Source organism: Martes martes (genome assembly GCF_963455335.1).
Source record: "Martes martes genome assembly, chromosome: 8".
In the NCBI taxonomy this organism is placed as follows: domain Eukaryota; kingdom Metazoa; phylum Chordata; class Mammalia; order Carnivora; family Mustelidae; genus Martes; species Martes martes.
Genome location: NC_137895.1, coordinates 84,843,294 through 84,864,113, shown reverse-complemented (window position 1 = coordinate 84,864,113; position 20,820 = coordinate 84,843,294). Strand labels below are relative to the sequence as shown.

The 20,820-nt window shown below is 40.4% G+C and overlaps 1 protein-coding gene across 1 annotated transcript in view; it reads right to left on the bottom strand.

The window, feature by feature from the left end:
* Positions 1 to 20,820, bottom strand: part of SPATS2 (spermatogenesis associated serine rich 2) — a 143,958-nt gene that overhangs the window by 122,817 nt on the left and 321 nt on the right. The gene's annotated exons all lie outside the window — the stretch shown is intronic.

Sequence of the window (20,820 nt, the reverse complement as noted above, 5' to 3'; positions counted from 1 at the left end):
AAATTGGCATAAGAAAAGACAAAGCACAGGTGTTTCCATATTGTTTTTTTTTTTTAAGATTTTATTTATTTATTTGACAGACAGAGATCACAAGTAGGCAGAGAGGCAGGCAGAGGTGGGGAGGGAAGCAGGCGCCCCACTAAGCAGACAGCCTGATGTGGGGCTCTATCCCAGGACTCTGAGATCATGACCTGAGCCAAAGGCAGAGGCTTTAATCCACTGAGCCACCCAGGTGCCCCTCTTTATTTTTAATCTGTACATTTGAAATACTTTACAGTAAACAAGATTTAAAGTAAAACTAAGGGGCGCCTGGGTGGCTCAGTGGGTTGAAGCCTCTGCCTTTGGCTCAGGTCACGATCCCAGGGTCCTGGGATCAAGCCCCGCATCGGGCTCTCTGCTCAGCAGGGAGCCTGCTTCCTCCTCTGTCTCTGCCTGCCTCTCTGCCTGCCTCTCTGCCTACTTGTGATCTCTGTCCAGTAAATAAATAAAATCTTAAAAAAAATAAAAAATAAAAAAAATAAAGTAAAACTAAAATACCAAACAATAAAAACAGACTGGGGTGGAAAAAAGGAATGTGAGTAAGGCATTCTAAGGTTCTTGTATTGTTCAGAAAGGCAGGGATATTAATTTTAGAGATCAATATGTCTGCATCTTAAAATTAAAGAGTTAATTACTAAAGAGAGAAATACAATGTTCAACTTCAAAATCAATGAAAGGAAAAAGGACTTTCGGGACACCTGGGTGTCTCAGCTGGTTGAGTGTCTGACTTCAGCTCAGGTCTTGGTCTCAGAGTCCTGGGATCAAGCCCTTGCATTGGGCTCCCACTGGGCAAGAGTTAGCTTGTACATCTGCCTCTCCCCTGCTCGTGTTTTCTTTCTTTCTCTCAAATAAATAAATAAATAAAATCTTTTTTTTTTTAGTTTTTTTATTTGTTTACTTGTCAGAGAGAGAGAAAGTGAGAGAGCACAAGCAGTGGGAGCAGCAGGCAGAAAAAGAAGCAGACTGCTTGCTGAGCAGGAAGCCTTATGCGGGACTCAATCCCAGGACCCTGGGATCATGACCTGACACTTAACCGACTGAGCCACCCAGGCAACCCAATAAATAAAATCTTTAAAAAAAAAAAAAGAAGAAGAAGAAGAAGAAGAAGAAAGCAAAAAGGGCTCTCTCTATATATGTGTAACAGAAACCAAATAAGAAGCATGGTTAAAAAAAAAACAACTAAAATGGCAGGCGTAAGTCTAAAAGTATCAGTAGTCACACTAAGTAAGAAAAGATTAAACTTATCAAAAGACAGACTGACAGATTGATTTTTTAAAAAATCCAACTATGGGGACGCCTGGGTGGCTCAGTCAGTTAAGCCTCTACCTTCAGCTTGGGTCACGATCCCAGCGTCCCAGATCAAGTCCTGCATCAGACTCCCTGCTTGGCAGGGAGCCTGCTTCTCTCTCTGCCTCTGCCTGCCTCTCTGCCTGCTTGTGTGCGCTTGCTCTCTCTCTCTCTCTCTGACAAATAAATAAGTAAAATCCTTAAAATAAAATAAAATAAAATAAAAAATAAAAATCCAATTATGTACAGATTACCAAGATACACTTAAAGGAAAGTGAGCCAGAAATTCAGGAAATTAAAACATATATTCCACAAATATTAATCAAAAGAAATCTCAATATTATTACTATCAGACACAATAAGATTTAAAGCAAAAATCATTAACATGTAGTCATCAGGACAGAGCCCACAGGATTCATCACAAGAAAACTACTTACTGGGGTGCCTGGGTGGCTTGGTTGGTTAAGCGACTGCCTTTGGGCTTGGACCATGATCTTGGAATCTCAGATCAAGTCCCACATCGGGCTCCCTGCTCAGCAGGGAGTCTGCTTCTCCCTCTGACCTTTCCCCCACCCCGTGCTCTCTCATTCTCTCAAATAAATAAGTTAATAAAAACATTAAATTTTTAAAAAAGAAAGAGGGACACCTGATTGGCTCAGTGGGTTGAGCCTCTGTCTTCATCTCAGGTCATGATCTCAGGGTCGTGGGATCGAGCCCCGCATCGGGCTCTCTGCTGGGCAGGAGCCTGTTTCCCCCTCTCTCTCTCTGCCTGCCTCTCTGCATACTTGTGATCTCTCTCTGTCAAATAAATAAATAAAATCTTAAAAAATAAAAAATAAAATAAAATAAATAAAAAGAAAGAAAGAAAACTACTTACTTAATTCTGGAGTGAGACATCCCTCCCCCCCGTGCACAGATATTTAAAAAGAGGGTCTAACTACTTGGAACAAAAATGTCCTTCCTGAGATCCTGCCACTTGCATCAACATGGATGAACTTGAAGGACATTACATTAAGTGAAATAAGCCAGAGGCAAACAAAAACCTGCATGATCTCACTTACACATGGAATCTAAAGAAGTCAAATACATAGAAGCAGAGAGTAGAATGGTGGTTATCCCAGAGATCTAATGTACAGTAAAATGATTAGTTAATAACACCATACTGATACCAGAAATTTGCTAAGAGACAAGATTTCAGGTTTTCGCATCACATACACACACAAAAGATAATTATGTGAGAAAATGGTGGTGATTATGGTAATCATTTCACTGTCTATATGTATACCAAAACATCATGATGTACACCTTAAATATTCTAAGGGCCTATTTAGCCAGAGTGATTCCATCCAGTTAAGCAGTGATTTTGTTGTTTATGCAGTAAAACTTAAACTGACCCTGCCCCCCACTCAGGGAACTTACTTAAAAGCAAGTCCAGGAAACCAGTCCCAGGTAACAAAGCCCAAATACAAGGGCAGGTCAGGCCAGGTGGAGACATTCAATCAGTGGGGCACGCAGACTGTCTCCCTAGCTACCAAGGAGTGTGGGTCCCGTCTTTTGGGCACCAATTCTGATCAAGGTGATAGGCTAGTTCAAATATCCACTAGGGTAAATTGTAATTCAATTGGCCACCCATGTGTGACCTAGCATGACTGTGCAGCTTTCTCTGTGTTACAATCTCATTGGCCACCTGTGTGTGGCCAGGCCCAACCACATGGCCTTTGCTCTATAAAAGTTAGTCTGTGAGGCAGGGAGGGGTCGCCCTCTCTGTAAGAGGTGGCCCCGACGGGTTAGTTTGATTCTCGATGCTTGGCGCGAAATAAAGCTTTGCTTGACCTTCGCTTTATATCAGTCTCGCTCCTTTGATTACGGACCTAACAATACAATTTTCATTTTAGATTATGAGACTGATGTGCTCCCTACTGTGCTAAGAGGGCGGCTTCAATTTTCATTTTAAAAACTAATTAAAATTTAAAATAAGCATGCTCTTTCCTAGGACCAGGACTCCATGCCCTTTCTTCCCTCCCAACACTCACTCCCTTAGCTCAGAATCTGCCTGCTATCAGTCCTAACCTCTTCATGTACTTTATCTCTGTTTCTGTGGTCCATCAAAAGAAGCCCCAGACTTTCAGACCTCTCATCTCCCATATTCTAATCCCCAAACAGTTCTTACACATTCCCTGCTCTGTCCTCATGTGCCACACATCTCTCTCCAAATTTTGAAACCCTTCCACTACATTTTCAACTTCTACTCTCAACATTTTCTTCAACTTCTTGTTCTAATTAAAACCTAGTTCTCTTCTGAGGTCATACTTCCCTCACAGCCCTCAAGTGGTTCAAGTTTTCTTCCCCACACCCTTCATACAACTGGACCTGGGGGTCAGGAAAGTGTACTCCTTGCTCCTCACTGATGCTTCTAAGTCAGTCTCCTTCCCTTTTCCAAAAACAAAACAAAATAAAACAAAACACCTCCACTTTGAATATCACGTGAGGGGTGCCTGGCTGGCTCAGTTGGTTAAGCTTCTGCCTTTGCCTCAGGTCATGATCCCAAGGGGCCTGGGATCAAGCCCCAAATCAGGCTCCCTGCTCAGCAGAGAGCCTGCTTCTCTCCTCTCTGCTGCTCCCCCTGCTTGTGTGCTCTCTCTTTTGGTCAAATAAATAAATGAAATCTTTAAACAAACAACCAAACAAAAGAATGTCATGTGAACACTCTATCACCCTTTACCTGGCTGTGATGGTTAATTTTATGTGTCGGCTTGACTGGATCATAGGATACCAGATATGTGGATACAGACCATAACTGCATGTGTCTGTGAGGGTGTTTTAAATGAGATTAGCATATGAAATGGCAGACTGAGTTAAGCAGATGGCCCTCCCCATTGTGGGTGGGTATCATCCAATCCATTGAAGGCCTGAATAGAATAAAAAGGTAGAGGAAAAAAGAATTCCTTTTGTCTCTGCCTGATTGCTGAACTAAACTACCTGTCAGTCTTCTGCTCTTGGACTGGGACTTATACCATTGGTGTTCGTAGTTCTCAGGCCTCTGGTCTTAAACTGGAATTTACACCGCCAACTTTCCTGAGTCCCTAGTTTACAGACATCACATCCTGGACTTCTCAGCCTCCATAACTGCATGATCTGATCCTTATAATAAATTCCATTCTAGACAAATACAGATATAAATGTAGATATAAAAATACAGATGAGAGAGAGAGAAATCAATCCTACAGGTTCTTTTCCTCTGGAGAACCCTAACACTCTGACTCCACAACGCAGATCCTGTCGTTAAGTCTCAGTGATTTCACACACATGATCTTTCTAACACCTCATTGTCTCTGAATTCCTTGATTCCAATGATTTTGTCGTTCACCCACACAGCCCATGCATGATAATGCCTCCATGATCTCTATTTTTGTATCCTACTGCCTGACCATGACTTGAAATATTTACAGCTCTGTCTCTCACACACCCAAATTACAACACCTTTTGATCTCAATGGGACCTTCAACTCACTGACTCTACCATCTTTTCACCACCTCTTAGCCACTTCATGTCCTCCCTTTCTTACTTACCTGGTTTAAATTCCGTAATTTAAATCAGTATATTATCATAATCACTCCCTTGCATATATGCTCTATTCCCCTGACCCTCTCAATATTTTACTCCACTATCATGGTAAAAATCTCTTTCTGGTTAAATCCACTCCAAACATACACCCCTGCAGCTCAATATGGTTGGAAGGAAAAAAAAAAACATACTAATCTCACTTTAAATTCATGACCACAAGCCTCAAGAGCCCCCTAGTGCCACCTGGAAATCAAACACTACTTCCCTGCTACCATCATTCTCCCACTCTCCTGAACATTCACACCTTCCCCTCTCTCCACAGATTTCCATCGTTTCCTCCCCACCCTCACTCTCAGCTGAGCACTCCGATTCCTAACTCACTGAGAATATGACAACAATCAGAAGAAAACTTTTGCAAACTTCTACTACCAAACCAATCCACCTACTTGATGGGTGGGTCTGAGATATATTTTGGAGATGTAATAAAAAAGATATGGATGTGGATTTGATGTGAGGTATGAGGAAGAGAAAGGAATCAAAGATGACTTTTAAGTCTTTGCTAAAATATTACTTTTTCAACAAGGCCTTCCCTACCACGTTCAGTTTCTCTCTCTCTCTCTCTCACACACACACACACACACACACACACACACACACACACAGTTACATGCTTATAGAGTGTCCCTTATCTCCTTTCTTGTTTTTTTATTTGGGGGGTGTTTTTAATACCAATATCACCAATTTAAATACTAAACATTCCAATCCTTTGTTTAATATCTGCCTTCCCCAACTACAGTATAAGGCAAGGATTTTTATGTTCAGTTCATTCCTGTGTATCAGACAGACAGACAATCATTAAATTTTGTTAAAGAAATGAAATGTCTCTAGCATAAGCAAATAGGTAAATGGTGTCATTTGCACAGGAAAAATACCTTTATTTTTTTCTTTTAAGTAGGCTCTATGCCCAGCATGGAGACCAACATGGGGCTTGAACTCCCAATCCTGAGATCAAGACCTGAGCTGATGATATCCCAGAGTCAGACACTCAACCAGATGAGCCACCCAGGAGCCCCCAGAAAAATTAAACCTTTAGAGTGGGAAGGAGCATGGTCTCTGTACAAAGGTGCTTGTAATCTAGTGAAAGGCAATGAAACATACATTTCAACACATTAGAATTCCATAACTTGTTAGATGTGTGATAAAAGCAAAACTGAAGAATATTCTATGGTTCCATTTTTATCAGGTGTATGTTTTCTATGTACATTCACACTTGCACACGCACACAACACAAACATATATGTTTCTGCTCTACAGAAAAAGTTCTGGAAGGAAAAATCCCAAACTGTTAGTCCATGAGCTAAGAAAGGTAATATGCATGGGGAATTAGAGTGAAGAGAGGGTAAGGAGACTTTTATTATTCACGTACACATTTTACAATAAACATATTACTTTTGTAATTTAAAAAAGAGAGAAAGAGGGGCACCTGGGTGGCTAGGTCAGTTAAGTGTCTGCCTTCGACTTAGGTCATGATCCCAGGGGCCTGGAAGGGAGCCCCATATCGGGCTCACTGCTCAGTGAAGAGAGAGAAACAGGCTTTCCCTAAATAAAATCTTTTTAAAAAGAGAAAGTGGGGGGCACCTGGGTGGCTCAGTGGGTTGGGGCCTCTGCCTTCGGCTCGGGTCATGATCCCGGGGTCCTGGGATCGAGCCCCACATCGGGCTCTCTGCTCAGCGGGAAGCCTGCTCCCCCCCCTCTGTCTCTCTGCCTGCCTCTCTGCCTACTTGTGATCTCTGACTGTCAAATAAACAAATAAAATCTTTAACATAAATAAATAAATAAATAAGAGAAAGAGGGGCGCCTGGGTGGCTCAGTGGGTTAGGCCTCTGCCTTTGGCTCAGGTCATGATCTCAGGGTCCTGGGATCCAGTCCCGCATCAGGCTCCCTGCTTCTCCCTCTCTCTCTGCCTCTCCCCACTGCTTGTGCTGTCTCTCAAATAAATAAAATCTTTTTTTTTAAGATTTTATTTATTTATTTGACAGACAGAGATCACAAGTAGGCAGAGAGGCAGGCAGAGAGAGAGGAGGAAGCAGGCCCCCTGCTGAGCAGAGAGTCCGATGCGGGACTCGATCCCAGGACCCTGGGATCATGACCTGAGCCGAAAGCAGAGGCTTTAACCCACTGAGTCACCCAGGTTCCCTCAAATAAATAAAATCTTAAGAGGGGGAAAAAAGCAGCTTAAAAAAATTTAAAAATTTTTAAAAAAGAGAGAAAGAGAAGGAAAACAATTTCTTCCCAAGAGGAAAAAAATTATATTTAACAGAGGATTAATATCCACAGTGTAAAAAACTTCCATAAAACAAACCAAAAACCCAATTTAAAAATGAGCAAAGTACAGAAAGACAATTCACAAAGAAATATAGTCAATAAACATGTAAAACATACTCAACCTCATGTTCAATCAGGAAAAAAAATGCTTTCATTCATCAGCCAATGTTGTAAGTGTGTAAGTTCATTATCTACAACTATTGGTTGGAGTGTAATTTGGACGGTTTTTTAAAGTAATTTAGTGAGTGACAAAATAAATAATGTTACCAAAGAATAAATTCCTGAGCCCATAATGATGGAATTAAACTACATAAATTAACAGGGGACAAAGCACAAGTCACCTTATGGAAAATTTCTAATTAATAAATGTAGAAGTAACAAGAGAAACAGAAAACCATTTCAGTATCACAGTAATAGCTGCTTTAGGCAAGATCCACCACAGAATGCTAAAATTAATAGGTGGAACTTTTAAAGAGAAACAGTATATTTGGATAGTCTCAAAATATCTCCATAAAATATGTATTTATGACTGTGGAGGTTTAAACATGTGTCCAAATTCTTTGATATTTCTCCCTCCAAGAAATGAAACAATTCTCTCCCCATGAGTGTGGGCTGGACTTGGTGGCTTGCTTTTTAACAACAGAGCATGCAAAGAGAAAAGCAGAAATTTTCCAGTGAAGAAACCTAGCAGACACCAAATCAACTTATCAAGGTTAACATCATCAATAATAAAACATGTTGATATCATCTATCTCCCCCTCCCCCGATAAGATGCAATGAGACGGGCACATCACCTCTGTGGTATTCTTACCCAAAACCTATAACCTTTGTCTGGGTATCAGAAAACATCAGACAAACCTATAGGGATGGCCAACAAAATAACCTGATCAGCACTCTTCAAAGTGTCAAGAGAGTGAAAAAGACAAGAAAAGAACAGAAACTGTCACAGATTGCAGGACACTAAAGAGACATGCTGGCTAGCTGCAATGTGGGTTCTTGGATTGGATCCTAGAACTTTTTAGGACATTAGTGGAAAAACTGAGAAAATCCAAATAGTTTATGTAATTTAATACTACTGTACCAATGTTAATTTCTTAATTTTGATAAATGTACTACAATTATGAAAGATGTTAACATTAGGGGAAGAGTATATGGGAGCTCTCTGTACTATCTTTACTCTTCTGCAAACCTAAAATTATTTCAAACCAAAAATTTTTTTAAAAGCAATTTGGCAGGATTCACTAAAATTTTTAGAAGAATATACCCTCTTATACCTTTTCATCCAGCATTTCACTTCCAGCAAACCAGAGAAACACTCACATAGGTCCAACAAAGAGTTTATAAACAAGTGTTCATTGATGCATTGTTAGAAAACTGCAAGAGAGGGGTCTCTGGGTGGCTCAGTCGGTTAAGCATCAGTCTTTGACTCGGGTCCTGATCTCAGGGTATCAAGTCCCATACCCAGCACCCTGCTCAGTGAAGAGTGCTTCTCCATCTCGCTCTGCCCCTCCCAACCAGCGTGTGCTCATTCTCGCTCTCTCTCACATAAATAAAATCTTTAAAAAACAACAACAAAAAAAACTACAAGGGACACACACACATATATATCCATCAACTGAAAAAATGATTACATAAAATACATATTCATATTATAGAATAAACACTGTACAGAATAAAATGGGTCTGTATATGATGTGAAAAAAACCTCCAAGATATATTAAGAAGAATAACAAAAATAACACGTACCTAAAAAAATTTTTATGTAAGTACATAGGTGTAAATGGAACAATCTGAAAGAGTACTCAATAGGCTTATGATAGGATTGCCTCTGGAGAGAGGAATGTTCTTGAAGAGGAGAGTTATTCTTTAGTAAGGACAAGAGTTAAGGATCAAGATAAAGGGACCTTTCATTTTTTGGTCTGTATATTTCTATAATACTTGAATTTTTATCAACATTTCTAAACTACTCTGCAGTAAAAAATAAGGAGGTAAATAAGGATTTCATACACTATAAAATCTTGTGTCCGTCCTGAAAAACTCTGGAAGGATATATAAAAAAAGGTACTATCGGTGATGGCCTTTGGGGAAGAGAACTGGAGAAACTGTTCTCACCATTTACCTCTGTACTGCTTAATTTTGTTTAAAATTTAACCCATTTTTAAAAATTTAATGTACATCTTTGGGGGGATGCTAGGTGGGTCAGTCAGTTAAGCATCCAACTCTTGATTTTGGCTCAGGTCATGATCTCAGGGTCATGAAACTGAGCCCCGCATCGGGCTCTGCACTGGGCATGGAGCCTGCCTGGGATTCTCTCTCTCCCTCAGCCCCTGTCCCACATTCCCACTCTCATTCTCTCTTTAAAAAAAAAAAAAATAATAATAATAATAGTAATAATGTGCATTTTTTAAAGTACACTATGACAACTGTTATTATGAAAGTATGTAATAGATTTCAAAGCTCAAAAGAAGGGGTGCTTAGTCTGCCTGAGAGACTTAGGAGAGTCACCAATGGATTTATTTAGAAAGCATTCCAGGCAGTGTTTATGGAATGGGCAAAGGCAGAGAGGCAATCGAAAAGATAGGATGGTTCAGAGCTGCAGCAAATAGAACATAAAGCTTGAGAGTATAGGGGGAGAGTGAGTTAGGAGGTTTTTGAATAATCACCAGTCCCTGGAAGCATACACTTCCCCTTGTTACCTTTCCCAAGAAAATAACCAAATTTAGATTTGCATATAGTTTTGGTCTGTTCTGCCTAAAGCTACTGCCCCACTCTAAATCATGACATACTGAAATAAAATACTATAAACCTGCCAGAATATATTCATCAGTTCAAGACAGTACAATTCTGACAGGAGGGTAATCCTAAATTAATTACTTTGATCTCCTAGTCTCATCAATCTTCTTTTGACCGGCCCATAAAGCCTAGTTGCAATAAACATAAAAACAATGATAGTACATCAGCCACATACAAGTAATCCCTTGCTTTTCAAAAGTTCGCCTTACACCACCTTCTCTTTTACGAAAGATCTATGTTAGTACCTGTTTCCACTAATGGAAGGAAAATCCAAAGAGGATTTTCACTTTTACAAAAACAGGTGAAAAACAAACACAGCATTCAGCCTTTGCTTTGTAGCCGGCTCTTAGAAAAGCCGTGCACAGCCCAGCAGTGAGGGTGGCACCCTTAAGCTCCTTCCCTGGGAACTACACTCAGCATCTCAACGTCAAGCTGCCACAGCTATGAACTGTGTCTATGAGCATCTGTGCTTTATCTTGATTTATTTTGTGTGTCCATTAGCAAGATGTGTCCTAAGGTAGCAGAAAATCCTAAGAGACATTATTTTGGGGTCCGGAAATGCTCAAAAATTTTTCCATATAAATTAATGGTAAATGCTTCTTCACTTTATGTCATTTAGAATTTTAAAAAGTTTCATAGGAATGCTCCACTTTCAGATAGACAGGAAAACCCACAGCAGTAAATACAAAAAGAAGGTTTTCCTGATCCAGTTTTCAAAAACTTTTGATTGCAGCATTCACAACAAATGTTTCATAACACGGTAGAATGAAGAAAGATGATCTAAACCTAATATAACTAGATGGCACTACTGCTTTATAGTTCTTAGGAATACATTCAACATTGATGATACACTGGTTTCTGACAAAGATAAACTGATTTTTGCCTAAGTGTTTCTAATTTCTTCATTTGGGGGCATCAATTAAAAGCAAAGCATGAACACTGACACAGTCAAAACTTTATTGACAACAAAGGCTTTGTTGCTTTTGCACCCCTATTTGCAAAAGCTAGGCAAAGTCCGCTTCCAATTCAGGCCACAAGTAGCAAAATACTTTTAACTATATTATTAGCTACCATTTATTATTGAGTGCAGACTATGTGCACTTACTGAACTATTTTCTGCCCATTAAAATTCAATGGTCACAACTCAACAAAAAGACAATCCAGCTAAAAACTGGGCAAAAGGGGCATCTGGGTGACTCAGTGGGTTGAGCCTCTGCCTTTGGCTCAGGTCGTGATCTCAGGGTCCTGGGATCCAGCCGCATGGGGCTCTCTGCTCAGTAGGTAGGCTGCATCCCCCCTCTCTCTGCCTGTCTCTCAGCCTACTTGTGATCTCTATATGTCATATAAATAAATAAAATCTTAAAAAAAAATTGGGCAAAAGACTTCATAGGGATTTCTCCAGAGAAGATACATAAATAATCAACAAGTGAATATAAAGATGCTCAACATCAGTAGTCACAAAGGAAATGCAAATCAGATTCACAATAAGAGACCACTTCAGGAGCACCTGGGTGGCTCAGTCGTTAAGATATCACCTCACAGGTACTAAGATCACTATAAGCAAAAGAAAAAATAAAAGGAAAATTCCAAGTATGGACAAGGATGTCGAGAACTGGATCCCTCAAACATTGCTGGCAGTTCCTCAGAAAGTTAAACATAAAAATTCTACATGGGGGCATCAGTTAAGCATCTGACTCTTGATTTCAGCTCAGGTCATATCTCAGGGTTGTGACATGGAGCCCTGAGACGCTCTCCCTCTCCTTCTGCCCCTCCCCCCATCTCCTTCCTTCTTAAAAAAACTACATGACCCAACAATTTCATTCGCAGCTATAGACCCAAAAGAAATGAAAACAGATATTCAAACACTGGTATATGTGAATGTTCATGGTAACATTATTCACAACAGCCAAAAAGTGAGAATGACACAACTGTCCATCAGCAGACAAAAGCATAAACAAAATGTGATATATCCATACAAGGGAACTGTATTCAGCTATAAAAAGGAAGAGATTCTGGTACATGGTACAACATGGACGAACCTCAAAAACATTATGCCAAGTGAAAGATGCCAAACACAGAAGATCACATGTTATAGGATTCCATTTATTTGAAATAGCCAGAATAGGTAAATTCACAGAAACAAAAAGCACATTGGTGGTTACCAAAAAATACGGCAAGAGGAGAATGAAGAGTAACTGCTCAGTGGGTATGAGGTCTCCTTTAGGGGTGAGGCAAAAGTTCTGGAACTAGATAGTTCCAACAATACTGTCGATGTACTAAATACCACTGAACTGTATACTTTAAAGGGTTAATTTTACGTTATGTGAATTTCACCTAAAAATATTCAACAGTCATGACAACTCGGTTGTCATGGGATTACTACTGCACCAATTTTACAAATTCAGAAACACAGGCTCAGAGAAATTAAAAGACGACCAAGTCCACAGAGGGTAGAGGAACAGAGATTCAAAGCCGGATCTGTGTGCCAAATTTGTGATCTTTTTTTTTTTTCTTGATGTTGACAGAATATAGCCCCTCTCTCCAACAATTAATTTTATGCTCAGCTATCGTTAATCCAACAAATTAGCAACTTCTATGTGACAAGACAGATTTACACTCTTAACAAACATGTTATATAGCTTCCCTATTTTAATAAGAAATTAGAAGAAAAATAACACATTAAAATATTATAATTATCAGTATTAGCCTGATCATAACCAACACTATTTAGTAGATCCACATTTCAGACATCAAAAAGTTCAGCTGCCAAGAAGTTTAATAATATGCTTAAGGGCTATTTCACAATGGAAATAATTAGCCAGTAAAGTGTGAAAGGATCATGTGTTCTCAGTTTTACTGTCCAATCAAAAATGTAATCATGTGGGGCACCTGGGTGGCTCAGTGGGTTAAAGCCTCTGCCTTCGGCTCAGGTCACGATCCCAGGGTTCTGGGATCGAGCCCCGCATCGGGCTCTCTGCTCAGCGGGGAGCCTGCTTCCTCCTCTCTCTCTGCCTGCCTCTCTGCCTACTTGTGATCTCTGTCTGTCAAATAAATAAATAAAATTTTTTTTAAAAAAATGTAATTATGTAAAAATTGAATATAATTCTAGTCTTACTTAAATATTAAGATTTCAGGTAACAAGTAATCAGGATGAAAGTACAAAATATCCCTCCATTTTCAGGAGCTTTTTCTACTTCTTCAGGTTAGATGCCTAAACAAATTTGATAATCACTGTCATTGTACTGTTTCCTATGCTCCTAAATTACAAGAACATGAAATAATAATACCTTGTAGTCTAACTTACAGGATCATCATAACATTACATATCGGCAGGCAGACAAATAACAAATGTCAAATATTGACTTTTATTTCTTTTATTATATTTTTTGAGAGAGAGAGAACATGCATGAGAGCGGGTGAGGAAGGAGAAGGGGAGGGGGAGCGTGCAGAGGTAAAAGGGGAGAGAATCCCAAGCAGGCTCCATGCTCAGCACGGAGCCCCAACATGGGGCTTGATCTCATGACCCTGAAATCATGACCCAAGCCAAAATCAAGACGCTTAACCGAATGAGCCACCCAGGTGCCCCAAATATCAACTTTCAAAAAGACAACATAAAATACAACATTTGCATAGTGACAGAGATGAAAAAGATTACTCAACTAAGCCTTGTTTAAAGCGTTGCCAACAAGGAATAAGATAACCATCTCAAGAAACCTAGTGTGTACTGACCAGTAAGATACAACACAATACCAAGCTTGCATCTAAGCTATAGCTGATTTAGTCTGTGGTGGTTTTGTATCCCTTGCCATTCAGGTACAATACTTTAGCTTCCTGTAATTCCGTCTTAGTTACAGACGCATTTCACTGCTTTCATCAAATACGAGAGAGCTTCTCATGATGAGATCCTTATGCTGAGGACTTGTGCAGGATATGCAGGTAGGCAATGAAGGCAATTTACTATAAAGATTGAGAGGATGACCAAAGTAAGCAGAAGAGTCACTGCCATTACAAACGAATGCACATCTCGAATCAATGTCAACAGAAGATAACCAGGAAGAGCCAGCTGTGAGCTGACCACGGTGACAGGTATCAGAGACCAGGTGAATAATTTTTTTTTAAGATATATTTATTTAAGAGAGAGAAAGCAGCGAGCACGAGTGGGGGGAAAAGAGGGGCAGAAGGAGAGGGAGAAGACGACTCTCTGCTCGGGAGCCCAATGTGGGGTTCGATCCCAGGATCCTGAGATTATGACCTTAACCAATGGCAGACACTTAAACAACTGAGTCACCCAGGCACCCCCACAAGAGGATAATTTAAAGACAAATATTGCTCTACTATTGATGGTAACCTTAAAACAGCAGCAAATAGTTTACTATGCACATACCATGTGTACTCACGAGAAGAAAGATTGCAAGTTGCACTCATTGGTGTTTCCAGTCCTTTCTAAGGTCACTGGAAAGTAATAGCATTGACAGCGTCTTCACTTACCTATAGTGACTCACCTAAATCATATAATGGCCTCATCACAAATCTTTTCCTCAGGCCCAATATCCTTTAGCCAATTTTAAAGAAGAACACACACACTCCACAACTAGAAATCATGTAATATTGCTAATTAAGTAATATAAAAAAAAATCCTCCTTCTTACCAGTAATCCAATGTTGTTATTTAGGGTTTGAACTAGCACAAATCACTAAGTAAGCCCTAACCACAAATTAGTCACAGGGCAATGACTGCAGAAGTGCCTTTACGCTAATGGCTATATCCTCAAACCCTGCAGAATCTGTGTAGAAGAGGATGTATATTTCACGCAACCCACCCCCCGCCCCCGCCCCGCAAAAGACCACTATGGTAGATTTGAACACCCAGAGCAAAATGCTGGCCTCTGACCAATCCTTAATATCCAGTAACTTAAACGTAAGGTGTTTACAAACTTTACATCTTTAGAAATACAATGACCCTGAGTGCCCAGGTGGCGCAGTGGGTTAAGCCTCTGCCTTGGGCTGTCATGGTCTCAGGGTCCTGGGATGGAGCCCCACATCGGGCTCTCTGCTTGGCGGGGAGCCTGCTTCCCCTACCCCCACCGCCGCCTGCCTCCCTACCTACTTGTGATCTCACTCTCTGTCAAATAAATAAATACAATCTTTAAAAAAAAAAATACAATGACCCTTGAGCAACATGGGTTTGAACACCATGTGTCCACTTATACGTGGATTTTTTTTTCAATAAATACAGTACTTTAAACGTATTTCTTTGTCCTTACAGCCTTCTTAATATTTTCTTTTCTCCAGATACTTTATTGTTAAGAATACAATATATAACACGCAGTTAAGTATTTGGAAAGTCCAAAGTTATACACAAATTTTTCACAGCACAGGGATCAGTGCCCAACTCCCACATTGTTCAAGGGTCATCTGTATTTCAGAACCAACAGACCCCTCCAAGGTAAGTGTGGGCTAACTCTTTTATGAAGCTTCCAGGGGCGCCTGGGTGGCTCAGTGGGTTAAAGCCTTGCCTTCAGCTAGGGTCATGATCCCAGGGTCCTGGGATCCAGCCCCACATCAGGCTCTCTCTGCTCAGCAGGGAGCCTGCTTCCTCTTCTCTCTCTCTCTGCCTGCCTCTCAGCCTACTTGTGATCTCTATCTGTCAAATAAATAAATAAAAATCTTAAAAAAAAAAAAAAGATTATGAAGCTTCCAGAAAATGGCATGTGAACCTAAAGTTCCTCTGTAACACAATAATCTCAAGAAGCAAGATGCAGAGATAATTAACCACTTTGTGATATTAAAAAAAAAAAAAATGAATTGGGAGGTTAGATCTATCCTTAAGAGACAGTCCACTGCCAGTATGCAGCTACAGCAATCTACTTTACTTGGTACTACAGAACTCATTCGTGTGTGTGTGTTTGTGTGTGTACACAAATAAACACATACATACACACACAAATAGAGGGGAAAATGGAGTCAAATAATGACTTGAGCCAATCTTACTTCCTGCATTACAGCTACCTTCTTAAAATATGTAAAGCACATAGCAGGCACTCAAACCTCTTCCAGTAAATGAAAGGATCCGCAAGATAAGCAGTAACCAGCAGCTCATACATGTAAAACATTTTTAAATGAAAAAAGTACCCTGGATTTCAAAGGCAACAAAGTGAACTGAAAATGCTCTACACTACTGACACATTCTTCAAATGCACATACAGATAATGTCTTTAAGGTGATTATCCACCTTTACAGGTATGACTAGAAAGATCTATATTTAACAAATGGTTCCTTCCACATTGGATATATTTCACACTTCCGAACAGATACTCCCATTTTCTTCATCAGCTGAGCTGTCTGAAAGATTTTCAAAAGTACTTTATTGCTAAGTTGAAATGTATTTTAATGTGCTTGCCAGATGTCATGATACATAAATATAAACAGGCAGAAGCTAAGAGAGAGCTGTGAAAAGTAGGTAAATCATTTCCTTTTGAATCACTTCCAGTACAAGTGGAACAGTACAGGAAGTCAGTAGAGGAAACATCATCCCTCAAATATAAGGCCAAGTACTACCTAAGGTGAACACAAATAAAACCACCATATAAAAGTTAACAACAGGGATGCCTGGGTGGCTCAATGAGTTAAGCCTCTGCCTTCGGCTCAGGTCATGATCTCGGGGTCCTGGGATCAAGCCCTGAACTGGGCTCTCTTCTCAGCAGGGAGCCTGCTTCCTTCCCCTTCTCTCTCTGCCTGCCTACTTGTGATCTCTCTCTCCCGCTCTCTGTCAAATAAATAAAATCTTCAAAAAAAAAAAAAAAAAGTAACAACAATCCTTCACAGGGTGTGCCTGGGTGGCTCAGTTGGTTAAGTGTCTGGCTCTTGGTTTTGGCTCAGGTCACGATCTCAGGGTTCCCTGAGTCAGGCTCCACACTCTGCAGATGTCTGCTTGAAAAGTCTCTCCCTCTGTCCCTCGCCCCACTTAAGCTCATTCTGTCTCTCTCTCTCTCAAATAAATAAATAAATCTTTAAAAGTAACAACACTTCCTCAAAAAATTAAACAGAATTACCATATGATCGGGTGGGAGACTGGGGGAGCCAGTGGTGGGTATTAAGGAGGGCACGTATTGCATGGAGCACTGGGTGTGGTGCAAAAACAATGAATTCTGTTACGCTGAAAAAAAAATAAAAATAAAAATAAAAATAAAAGAATTACCATATGATCCATAAATCCCACTTCTCAGTATATATCCAAAGTAACTGAAAGCAAGGACTCAAAAGATATGTGTACATCAACGTTCCCAGCAGCATTATTCACAACAGCCAAAAGATGGAAATGACCCACGTGTCTAAATGGATACACAAAATGTGGTACAACCTTACAACGGAATATTACGCAGTCCTTAAAAAAAAGGCATGACATTCTGACACAAACGAAAATATTGATGAACCTTGAAGACATCATGCTAAGTGAAATAAGCCAGACACAACAGTCAAATACTATTATTCTACTTACATGCAATCCCTAGTCATATTCATAAACACAGAAAGGGGAATGGCTGAGGGAAGAGAGGTATGGGGAGTTATTGTTTGACAGTTTCAGTTTGGGAAGACTAAAATGTTCTGGAGATGGATGATGGTGACAGCCGCATAACAATGTTAATGTATTTAACACCACCGTACTTAATGGTTTAAATGGTAAATCTTATGTTATCTATATTTTACCAAGACTTTTTAAAAATAACCGAGCAAGAATGATGGCCAAACCTTTGTGGCAAAAATATATCAAGAAAAGTGGTAAGAGTCTGTAGCAGACATGCTTCACTGCCATCCTCCAGAGCCTAGATGACTTACCTGAAGATCAAGACCTCAGAATAGGAGGGATGGACATGCCATTTTCATGTTGCTACAGATTTACACCAAGCAACTGAAGAAGATGAATTATATTCTACAGGAGATTATTTACTAAATAATGAATGGGCTCCCCTTCCCAACAATTAAATCAGAGAAAACCAAGCTCTTCCTTCTAGTTTCCAATGGAAATAACAAGATTGAAATAATCAGTTGTACTTCTAACAAGAAGCAGAGTGGATCCTAAGAGTGACTTAAACTTCCCAAGTTTAATATTGTAGCTCTGCAATGGGAAACAGCAAGCAATAATAATAATAATAATACATACATACAAACTTCCTTCACAGCTCTAAGTGATCTGTACATGTTACCTAACCTTTCTGAACTTCATCTGAAAAATAGGGATAACGCTTACATCTGCCTTGTAAGGGTTGTTTGAAGATCTTATGAAGTGATATATATATCACTGAGTTCAGTGCCTAGAATACATAAATGCTCAACAAATAAATATTCCCTTCCCTCCTGCCAGGCATTAGTATCTGAGGCCCCCTGCACTCCGGGATCAACCCCTGCACTCCTGGATCAACCCCTATGCTGATGTTTTGGCCAGCAACCTATGCCTCCTCCCTCAGGCCCCAGCTGTTTCTCTCAGTTCTACTTGTTTCACTCCCGGTTTCTAAGAGGATCCTGTCTATATTTAGAGATAATGCCCGTACCAACTGTGGACTCAACAGGTGCTTGGTAGGGCACTTGAGCTCTCAGCAGTTTTCGATTGTTTTCCAGCGTTAATTGGTTCTGACTCCACAACTGGCTGCCTTGACTTCTACAAGGAAGAGCGCCACCTAGGTACAGTACTCGGCAGTACACTAGACTAAACAGAGAGTGTGTTCACAGATCAAACCCTTAGCAAGATCAGCTCTATTATGTGGACCCCAGAAGATTTGTTATATCCCCAGGAGCATTAAACATTTATAAATTCTACAGAAGTACCCCCACTAACCCAATATTCATCTAAATCACTATTATCAGGGTGCCTGTGTGGGTCAGTGGGTGAAGCGTCTGCCTTTGGCTCAGGTCCTGATCCCAGGGTCCTGGGATCCAGCCCAGAGTCCAGTCTGGAATCCCCTGCACAGCGAGTAGCCTGCTTCTCCCTCTGCCCCTCCACCTACTCATGCTCCCTCTCCCCCCACCTCAAATAAATTAAATCTTTAAAATAAATAAATAAAATAAATCAGTATCAGACCTAAGTTTCAACCAATTCAGGATGGTTATACTACAACGAAGATTAGGAGGAAGGATATGGCAGGTAGAACAATCAGGCAGTGAAGATTTAAAGAAGGCATCCAACAGAGCTGGGTATGAATGTGGCTTTATTTGCCAGCTCTGTGACCCTAGTAAATTATTTAGCCTCTTCATTATAAAATAGGAGATAACCGTGAGGATTAAGTTAAATGAGATAATGCATGCAAAGCAAACTTAGCACCTTGCCTAGTCCACTGTAAGAAGTCAATAAAGAGCCACATTATCACTAGTGAAGACGTTCCTTGCTTTGTTCAGTTTTGGTAAGATATAAGAAAAGTGACAAATTAGATCATTACTTTTGGATCTTTATAAAGTAGTTTAATACTACCATCCAAGACCTAGCCAGAAATATAAATGGATAAATTCCCAGAAATCTTAGGTGAGTCAGCAAAACTTAATACCCAATAAATAAAAAGATTAACACTGACTATTTATGAACACTTAATGGTAACTACAATTTCAAAATCAGCAATCTTATATCTAGTACCACTCAATATTTGGTCTGGAAATCCAAGTATCAAGGAGATCAATGCAAAGATCATAACCCCAGAAATACTTTCCCACAGTATTTTCAAGTCACCTTTATTCAAACTGGAAAGTATAAGGCAGCCTGATAATCTGATATCAGCATCAAGAATTTCTTGAGGCAGAACCCAAACTCTCCCAGGAGCATAAAATCAGTAGCAGATGGTACATGAACACTTCTCAGTGAGAAACTGCAATTCTAACAAAGTATAGATAACTTCGATTTTATCAAGGCTATTCATCACCTTTTAGTCTACATGAAAATAACCTCTTGGCTCTCCCCCCAAACACCCTGAACTCTGCATTATCACTGACCTAACTCAAAGCAAGATGCCTCCTGTTGGTGATATGCTCTCCCCTGCTTCATTAACCACAGGTATATTACATACAGTAACCTAATGAACACAGGAGAAATAAATACTACAGGCATGCTTCATCAATGAAACGGACTATAAATGATAACCGAATTATTAAAAGAACAGCTTGTACTGCTCAGCAGAGGGACCAGCCTGAGAAAGATCCACCTTCCAAAAGAACCCAACCATCCTGGATAAATTAGAAGAAAGATACCACTGTAGTCCACCTACCTTGTACTCTCAAACAAGATCTACCCTTCCGCTTTAAGACCAAACCACATCTATTTTATTTCTCTGCTACCCTTTCTTTATCTTATTTTATTTTCCGTCCTCCCCCCATTCCAAAAATGCCTCTCTTTTTCAAATCCCACTTTGCCCCCCAAATCCTAAGGACCTCGAACACCCACGCAGATGACCTTACGCATCCCCACTGCATTCCCAATTCAGTACTTCTCATCCCAAATGACCCATTCTTTCATTCTTTTCGATCTCGTTGTTTCTCAGAATCCAATACCCCACACACGCTCACACCAGAGTCCCCCTTACTCCATTGTTTCCCCGGCCTGTGCCTCTGGAAACCCCCCAACTCGGACCCGTGTGCTTCGGTCCGCCCCACTGACCCCAGAAGCCTTTCACCATCTGGGTACTCCAGGTCCCAGAAGGCTCAAGTCCCTCTCCTCTCCACACCCCAACCCCCAACAACTACCCCCTCCCCCGTGCCCCACCTCAAGCCCGCTCTCTTGCACCTCTGTGCCCCTCTTATCCCCCACCAAACCCTCCACCCAGTCCCGTCAGCC